The following is a 10292-nucleotide window of genomic DNA, read 5'->3' as shown; positions in this document are numbered from 1 at the left end:
GACCGAGGAGGTCCTTGGACGAGGTTAAATAGCAACTCATATATCTCCGTTGTGGTGTTTGCGTAAGTAAGATGCGATCCTACTAGATACCCATGGTCACCACGTAAAACATGCAACAACAAAATTAGAGGACGTCTAACTTGTTTTTGCAGGGTATGCTTGTGATGTGATATGGCCAACGATGTGATGTGATATATTGGATGTATGAGATGATCATGTTGTAATAGATAATATCGACTTGCACGTCGATGGTACGGCAACAGGCAGGAGCCATAGGGTTGTCTTTATACTAATGTTTGTGCTTGCAGATGCGTTTACTATTTTGCTAGGATGTAGCTTTAGTAGTAGTAGCATGAGTAGCACGACAACCCCGATGGTGACACGTTGATGGAGATCATGGTGTGGCGCCGGTGACAAGAAGATCGTGCCGGTGCTTTGGTGATGGAGATCAAGAAGCACATGATGATGGCCATATCATGTCACTTATGAATTGCATGTGATGTTAATCCTTTTATGCACCTTATTTTGCTTAGAACGACGGTAGCATTATGAGGTGATCTCTCACTAAAATTTCAAGACGAAATTGTGTTCTCCCCGACTGTGCACCGTTGCTACAGTTCGTCGTTTCGAGACACCACGTGATGATCGGGTGTGATAGACTCAACGTTCACATACAACGGGTGCAAAACAGTTGCGCACGCGGAACACTCGGGTTAAGCTTGACGAGCCTAGCATGTGCAGACATGGCCTCGGAACACATGAGACCGAAAGGTTGATGATGAATCATATAGATGATATGATTAGCATAGGGATGCTTACCACTGAAACTATACTCAACTCACGTGATGATCGGACTTGAGCTAGGGTAAGTGGATCATGAACCACTCAAATGACTAGAGAGATGTACTTTTTGAGTGGGAGTTTAGCAAATAATTTGATTAAGTTAAACTCTAATTATCTTGAACATAGTCTAAGTCCACTTTGAATATATTTGTGTTGTAGATCATGGCTCACGCGACAGTCACCCTGAATTTTAATACGTTCCTAGAGAAAGCTAAGTTGAAAGATGATGGAAGCAACTTTGTAGACTGGGCTCGTAATCTTAAGCTAATCTTACAAGCTGGGAAGAAGGATTATGTCCTTAATGCTGCGCTAGGAGATGAACCACCCGCTACGGCTGATCAGGATGTTAAGAACGCTTGGTTAGCACGTAAGGAGGACTACTCAGTAGTTCAATGTGCAGTCTTGTATGGCTTAGAACCGGGACTTCAATGTCGCTTTGAGCGTCATGGAGCATTTGAGATGTTCCAGGAGTTGAAGTTTATCTTTCAGAAGAACGCCCGGATCGAGAGGTATGATACCTCCGATAAATTCTATGCTTGCAAGATGGAGGAGAACTCGTCTGTCAGTGAACATGTGCTCAAAATGTCTGGGTACTCAAACCGTCTAGTTGAGCTGGGGATTGAAGTCCCGCAAGAGGCTATCACTGACAGAATCCTTCAATCACTGCCGCCAAGCTATAAAGGCTTTGTGTTGAACTACAACATGCAAGGGATGAACAAGTCACCCGGCGAGTTGTTTGCGATGCTGAAAGTCGCAGAGTCTGAACTCCGTAAAGAGCATCAAGTGTTGATGGTGAATAAGACCACTAGTTTCAAGAGAAACGGCAAAGGCAAGAAGGGTAATTCAAAGAAGAGTGGCAAGCCTGTTGCCAATCCGACGAAGAAACCCAAAGCTGGACCTAAGCCTGAAACAGAGTGTGCAAGGGTATGGGTCACTGGAAGCGCAATTGCCCCAAGTATCTGGCAGATAAGAAGGTGGCCAAAGAAAAATCAGGTATATTTGATATACATGTTATTGATGTGTACTTAACCGGCTCTCGTAGCGGTGCCTGGGTATTCGATACCGGTTCTGTTGCTCATATTTGCAACTCGAAACAGGAACTGCGGAATAGACGAAGGCTGGCGAAAGATGAAGTGACGATGCGCGTAGGAAATGGTTCCAAGGTTGATGCAATCGCCGTCGGCACAGTTTCACTTCAGTTACCATTAGGATTAGTTATGAACTTGAATCATTGTTATTTAGTGCCTGCGTTGAGCATGAACATTATATCTGGATCTTGTTTATTGCGAGACGGTTACTCTTTTAAGTCAGAGAATAATGGTTGTTCTATTTCTATGAGTAACATCTTTTATGGTCATGCACCCAATGTGAGAGGATTGTTCATATTGAATCTTGATAGCGATACACACATACATAGCATTGAGACCAAAAGAGTTAGAGTTAACAATGATAGCGCCATATTTTTGTGGCACTGCCGCTTAAGTCATATTGGTGTAAAGCGCATGAAGAAACTCCATGCCGATGGACTTTTGGAGTCACTTGACTTTGATTCACTTGACACGTGCGAACCATGCCTCATGGGCAAGATGACTAAAACTCCGTTCTCCGGAACAATGGAGCGTGCAAGTGACTTGTTGGAAATCATACATACCGATGTGTGTGGTCCGATGAGCGTAGAGGCACGCGGCGGATATCGTTATTTTCTCACCTTCACTGACGATTTGAGTAGATATGGTTATGTCTACTTAATGAAGCACAAGTCTGAAACATTTGAAAAGTTCAAGCAATTTCAGAGTGAAGTTGAAAATCATCGTAACAAGAAGATCAAGTTCCTACGGTCTGATCGTGGGGGTGAATATCTGAGTTTCGAGTTTGGTGCTCACTTAAGACAATGTGGAATTGTTTCACAGTTGACACCGCCTGGAACACCACAGCGTAATGGTGTGTTCGAACGTCGTAATCGTACTTTATTAGAGATGGTGCGATCTATGATGTCTCTTACCGATTTGCCGTTATCATTTTGGGGTTGGGGTTATGCATTAGAAACAGTTGCATTCACTTTAAATAGGGCACCATCAAAATCCGTTGAGACTACACCATACGAACTGTGGTATGGCAAAAGGCCAAAGTTGTCGTTTCTTAAAGTTTGGGGATGTGATGCTTATGTCAAAAAGCTTCAGCCTGAAAAGCTAGAACCCAAAGCGGAAAAGTGCATCTTCATAGGTTACCCAAAAGAGACAGTTGGGTACACCTTCTATCTCAAATCCGAGGGCAAAGTGTTTGTTGCTAAAAACGGAGCTTTTCTCGAGAAGGAGTTTCTCTCGAGAGAATTGAGTGGGAGGAAGATAGAACTTGACGAGGTTGTCGAACCTCTCATCCCTCTGGATGGTGGCGCAGGGCAAGGGGTAACCTCTGTCGTTGCGATGCAGGTTGAGGAGGAAGTTAATGATGATGATCATGAAACTCCGGTTCAAGTTTCTGTCGAACCACGCAGGTCGACGAGACCACGTGCTGCTCCAGAGTGGTACAGTAATCCCGTCTTATCAATCATGTTGTTGGACAACAATGAACCTGCAAATTATGAAGAAGCAATGGTGGGTCCAGATTCCAACAAATGGCTAGAAGCCATGAAGTCCGAGATAGGATCCATGTATGAGAACAAAGTGTGGACTTTGGAGGTACTGCCTAAAGGCCGCAAGGCTATTCAGAACAAATGGATCTTTAAGAGGAAGACGGACGCTGACGGCAATGTGACCGTTTATAAAGCTCGACTTGTGGCAAAGGGTTTTTCACAAGTTCAAGGAGTTGACTACGATGAGACATTCTCACCCGTAGCGATGCTTAAGTCCGTCAGAATCATGTTAGCAATAGCTGCATTTTTCGATTATGAAATCTGGCAGATGGATGTCAAAACAGCGTTCCTTAACGGTTTCCTTAAGGAAGAATTGTATATGATGCAACCCGAAGGTTTTGTCGATCCTAAGAATGCTAACAAGGTGTGCAAGCTCCAGCGATCCATTTATGGACTGGTGCAAGCATCTCGGAGTTGGAACAAATGCTTTGATGAGGTGATCAAAGCATTTGGGTTTATACAAGTGGTTGGAGAATCTTGTATTTACAAATAAGTGAGTGGGAGCTCTGTGGCGTTTCTAATATTATATGTGGATGACATATTGCTGATTGGAAACAACGTGGAGTTTTTGGAGAGCATAAAGGATTACTTGAATAAAAGTTTCTCTATGAAGGACCTAGGAGAAGCTGCTTACATTCTAGGCATTAAGATCTATAGGGATAGATCAAAACGCCTGATAGGACTTTCACAAAGCACATACCTTGATAAAGTTTTGAAGAGGTTCAAAATGGAACAGTCCAAGAAAGGGTTCTTGCCAGTTTTACAAGGTACGAGATTGAGTAAGACTCAGTGCCCAGCAACTGATGAAGATAGAGAGCATATGCGCTCCGTCCCCTATGCTTCAGCCATAGGTTCTATCATGTATGCAATGTTGTGCACTAGACCGGACGTTAGCCTGGGCATAAGTATGGCAGGTAGGTTCCAGAGTAATCCAGGAGTGGATCACTGGACAGCGGTCAAGAATATCCTGAAGTACCTGAAAAGGACTAAGGAGATGTTTCTCGTGTATGGAGGTGACGAAGAGCTCGCCGTAAAAGGTTACGTCGATGCAAGCTTTGACACAGATCCGGACGACTCTAAGTCACAAACCGGATACGTATTTATTCTTAATGGGGGTGCGGTAAGCTGGTGCGGTTCCAAGCAAAGCGTCATAGCAGATTCTACATGTGAAGCGGAGTATATGGTTGCCTCGGAGGCGGCTAAGGAGGGTGTCTGGATGAAGCAGTTCATGACGGATCTTGGAGTGGTGCCAAGCGCACTGAATCCAATAACCTTGTTCTGTGATAACACGGGTGCCATTGCCTTAGCAAAGGAACCACGGTTTCACAAGAAGTCCAGACACATCAAACCACGCTTCAACCTCATCCGCGACTACGTCGAAGGAGAGGACGTAAATATATGCAAAGTGCACACGGATCTGAATGTAGCAGACCCGCTGACTAAACCTCTTCCATGGGCTAAGCATGATCAACACCAGAACTGTATGGGTGTTAGATTTATTACAATGTAATTCGCATGATGATGTGAGGACTAGATTATTGACTCTAGTGCAAGTGGGAGACTGTTGGAAATGCCCTAGAGGCAATAATAAATATAGTTATTATTATAATTCCTGTATCAAGATAATCGTTTATTATCCATGCTATAATTGTATTGAATGAAGACTCATTTACATGTGTGGATACATAGACAAAACACTGTCCCTAGGAAGCCTCTAGTTGGCTAGCCAATTGATCAAAGATAGTCAGTGTCTTCTGATTATGAACAAGGTGTTGTCGCTTGATAACTGGATCACGTCATTAGGAGAATCACGTGATGGACTAGACCCAAACTAATAGACGTAGCATGTTGATCGTGTCATTTTGTTGCTACTGTTTTCTGCGTGTCAAGTATTTGTTCCTATGACCATGAGATCATATAACTCACTAACACCGGAGGAATACTTTGTGTGCATGAAACGTCGCAACGTAACTGGGTGAATATAAAGATGCTCTACAGGTATCTCCGAAGGTGTTCGTTGAGTTAGTATGGATCAAGACTGGGATTTGTCACTCCGTGTGACGGAGAGGTATCTCGGGGCCCACTCGGTAATACAACATCACACACAAGCCTTGCAAGCAATGCAAATTAGTGTAAGTTGCGGGATCTTGTATTACGGAACGAGTAAAGAGACTTGCCGGTAAACGAGATTGAAATAGGTATGCGAATACTCATGATCGAATCTCGGGCAAGTAACATACCGAAGGACAAAGGGAATGACATACGGGATTATATGAATCCTTGGCACTGAGGTTCAAACGATAAGATCTTCGTAGAATATGTAGGATCCAATGTAGGCATCCAGGTCCCGCTATTGGATATTGACCGAGGAGTCTCTCGGGTCATGTCTACATAGTTCTCGAACCCGCAGGGTCTGCACACTTAAGGTTCGACGTTGTTTTATGCGTATTTGAGTTATACAGTTGGTTACCGAATGTTGTTCGAAGTCCCGGATGAGATCAAGGACGTCACGAGGGCTTCCAGAATGGTCCGGAAACGAAGATTGGTATATAGGATGACCTCATTTGATTACCGGAAGGTTTTCGGAGTTACCGGGAATGTACCGGGAATGACGAATGGGTTCCGGGAGTTCACCGGGGGGGCAACCCACCCCGGGGAAGCCCATAGGCCTTGAGGGTGGCGCACCAGCCCTTAGTGGGCTGGTGGGACAGACCAAAAGGGCCCTATGCGCATTGGAAGAAAAATCAAAGAGAAAGAAAAAAAAAGGAGGAGGTGGGAAGGGAAGGAAGGACTCCCACCCACCAAACCAAGTCCAACTCGGTTTGGGGGGGAGACCTTCCCCCCTTGGCTCGGCCGACCCCCTTGGGGCTCCTTGAGCCCCAAGGCAAGGCCCCCCCTCTCCCACCTATATATACGGAGGTTTTAGGGCTGATTTGAGACGACTTTTCCACGGCAGCCCGACCACATACCTCCACGGTTTTTCCTCTAGATCGCGTTTCTGCGGAGCTCGGGCGGAGCCCTGCTGAGACGAGATCATCACCAACCTCCGGAGCGCCGTCACGCTGCCGGAGAATTCTTCTACCTCTCCGTCTCTCTTGCTGGATCAAGAAGGCCAAGATCATCGTCGAGCTGTACGTGTGCTGAACGCGGAGGTGCCGTCCGTTCGGTACTAGATCGTGGGACTGATCGCGGGATTGTTCGCGGGGCGGATCGAGGGACGTGAGGACGTTCCACTACATCAACCGCGTTCACTAACGCTTCTGCTGTACGGTCTACAAGGGTACGTAGATCACTCATCCCCTCTCGTAGATGGACATCACCATGATAGGTCTTCGTGCGCGTAGGAAAAAATTTGTTTCCCCTGCAACGTTCCCCAACAGTTACCGCAAAGAGGCACATTGGATATGGGATATAGGCTCGATAATCCAAATGACTTGGCTTGAGATAATACAAATGATGAAGAGTCCTCAAATCTTCATTGTGTATCCAAGTCTCCAATGTCCTCCAAAGTCACCTATTGATCAAGTTTGAGCTTGTTGGTCCCCAACTACGTTGGGTCTTAAGAGGTTAGTCACAATAGGCTTGGCAACCCAAATGGTTCTTTCCTTGACACCATTTTGAGTACCAACAAACTTGGCAAACACATTGCCAACCTTATCCTTCCCAAGGGAATAGATATCATTAATAGTGATTGGGTTGGATAAGTTACCTCTCGTGCAAGACGAAGCGACGTGACCCTTCTCACGACATAAGTAGCAACATCTACCCTTTGCTTTCTTCCCAGTTGATTTCTCACCTCGGGGAGTGTTGGCTTGGGTCTTATTGGGAAGAGGCCTTCCTTCAACTTGTAGCTGAGCATGTGATTGAGTTTGTGGCCGCTTCCCTTGTTGCTTGTGACTTTGAGACTTCGTCTTCAGAGGGCAAGATCTAACATGGTGCCCTTTAATTTTGCACTTGAAGCAAATGATTTTGGCCGAATTCTTGACTTGTTCTAGGCCCCTCTTGTTCTTGTTTGAGTTTACTCCAACATCATTTTTGTCATTCGGAGATGTTTGCTCACACAGGACGTTGTTGAGTGTGGACATCCCTTCATGACACTGTTCCAAGTCTTTCCTCAGAGAAGAGACTTGGGCCTTGAGCTCTTCGATTTCCTCTGCACGGTTAGTATCAACGCAAGTACTAGAGGAAGTGTAAGCTTCAATGTTAGAGCAACAAGGCAAGGAAAGTAATTCATCACACGAGGTAGCAACATTATGAGTAGACGAATTACGAGGACTAACACATGGAAATATAGTATTTTGACTAGAAGTAGTGCCATTTTCCACATGAGGCTCACTTGATGTTACCTTGGTGATGATAGCCTCATGAGCTAACTTTTGCACATTATGGGATGTTAGAAGATCGACATGAGAGCTTGTGAGCATTACATGGTTTTCTTCCAACTTCCCATAATTGCTAGTTAGTAAATCAAGTTGAGCACGTAGCTCAGCATTCTCCTTCAATGTTGATACTTCAAATGAGGTAGAGTTAGATGTACAAGTATCATCAACAATATGAGAGGAGTAAGTAGCAATTAGAGACTTCTCATGAGTAGATTGAAGCTCCTCATAGATCTTAGAGGTTTTGATGAGCTCTCCCTTGACACTATTGCATTCAAGGAGAAGGACCTCAAAATCCTTTTTAAGTTTATCATGAACAACTTCAATCTCTTCTTTTGAAGATCTTAAGTCTCTACATGCTTGATGACTCTTCTCAAGTTCATGTTCAAGTTGTTCACTTTTAGCTTGTTCATGATTAAGTGAATCATTACAATTTTCAAAGTAAGCAAGAACATCTTGGAATCTTTGAAGAGCGTTATTTTTAGCTTTATGAAGAATTTTACCGATCACATAGATATTTTCAGTCAAGTCATCATCATCATCATCATCGCAAATATCATCGTTATTGCACAGAGAAGATGATACCTCATTATTACCTCTTGCCATGAGGCACATGTGAACTGGAGGAGTTGATGATGATTCTTTTGATGAATCAGATTCTTCATTAGTCAAAAGTACTTCATATTTCTTGATTTCCCCTAAATGATTAGTCATAGGGCAACTAGGGAGAAACAAGATATTTTGATCAAGAGGACACAGGAAAGCAGGCATATCACCACAGACATTTGTCGAGGGATCTTTAGGTGAAATGCATGACCTATCAGCACAATAATTTACACTATGAGTGGTGCTAGATATGCTCGTGTCCATAGAGGCTATGACATTTTCATCAACAAACATTTCTTCACTCACCATGTCATTACCTTGTGAGATTGAAGATGCTGAGGTGTGCAAGCAATCGGATATGGAAGTAGTGGTGGACTCTTTATGATCGAAAAGAGTGAAGAGCTCATGCACCAACTCCTTCATAATAATATCGTCTTCATCAAGATTGAACCCACCATATATATCTTCAAGTTTAGTCCAAACTTCATGAGCTGACTTGCAAGTCGAGATAGACTTAAACACTTCAGGACTTATGGTTCGATGAATGGCAAGAAAAGCCTCACAATCAAGATACATTTCATTAGTAGATGAAGGTGCATCATCCTTTTTGTCGGCAATCCCTATGAGAAAATTCGTCAAGTATTTGGTCCCATGGCCCGAAAGTGATGGAGCATACGAATTCTCCATAGGGTATAATTTGTGCCATCAAAGTCAAAGGTGTCATTGTGCACTAATCCAATAGTCGACATCGATACTCTCAAGGTCGTGAAACCTAATTAAAGAGAGACCTTGCTCTGATACCAATTGAAAGGACCACGATGACGCCTAGAGGGGGGTGAATAGGCTATTTAAAAACTTCTTCGGATTTGGCTTAAACCTAATGCGGAAATAAACTAAGAGGATACTTTTCAAGCACAAATCCTAAATACAATAGGCACCACAACGTGTACCAACAACACGATCTACCAAGATGGACACAACACAATTACTAACAAGCACAAGTAAGTTACACAAACTTACTTGAGCTATATCACACGACAAGTAGGTGAACGACACAAGATATTAGATCACACTATAGCACACGATATATCAAAAGCTGCAAGTGTGAACGTGTGGATATAGAGGGTATGCTTGAACGATTAATCTTGTACAAAGAAATAGCCAACACAATATAATGAGCGCAAACAATATGCAATGTATGTATGCTCAAGTAACACAAGTAAACCACAAGTAAGGAGTTAGGGTTAGGGATAACCAAGGTCACTGAGACAAAGATGTATCCCGATGTTCACTTCCTTGGAAGGAAGCTAGTCACCGTTAGAGAGGTGGATGTTACCACGAAGGCACACCAACGCCACGAAGTCTCACCCTATTCTCCCTTTGAGATAACACCACGAAGGCGTTCCTCAACCACTAGTGGTAAGCCTTTGAGGTGGCTTCCAAACCCTCACAAACTTTTCCGGGGGTAATCACACGATTTGATTCCTCTCCGAAGAACTCCTACCGCCTAGGAGTCTCCAACCTCCAAGAGTAACAAGATCACGGGGAATGCTCAAAACTTTCTCAAATTTCAAATAGCTTGGGTTGGGAGGAGGAGAGGGAGACGATCTATCTTTTGATTGGAACAACTCTCAAAGGGGCTCACAAATGCTCTTGGGATCTAAGATTTGGTGTGAGCAAATGTGTGTGAGGTAGAAATGTGTTCTTATGAGGATATGGCTGTGTTGGGCACCCTCTCACGAAGTGGGAGGGGGGTATTTATAGTGGAGAGGGGAAAGTGACCGTTGGGGTCACTTAAGTCTGACAGTGGTTGGACGTCCGGCAGTTCTCGG

The sequence above is a fragment of the Hordeum vulgare genome, chromosome 3H (assembly GCF_904849725.1).
Source record: "Hordeum vulgare subsp. vulgare chromosome 3H, MorexV3_pseudomolecules_assembly, whole genome shotgun sequence".
NCBI lineage: Eukaryota > Viridiplantae > Streptophyta > Magnoliopsida > Poales > Poaceae > Hordeum > Hordeum vulgare.
Note: the sequence above shows the minus strand (reverse complement) of the source record.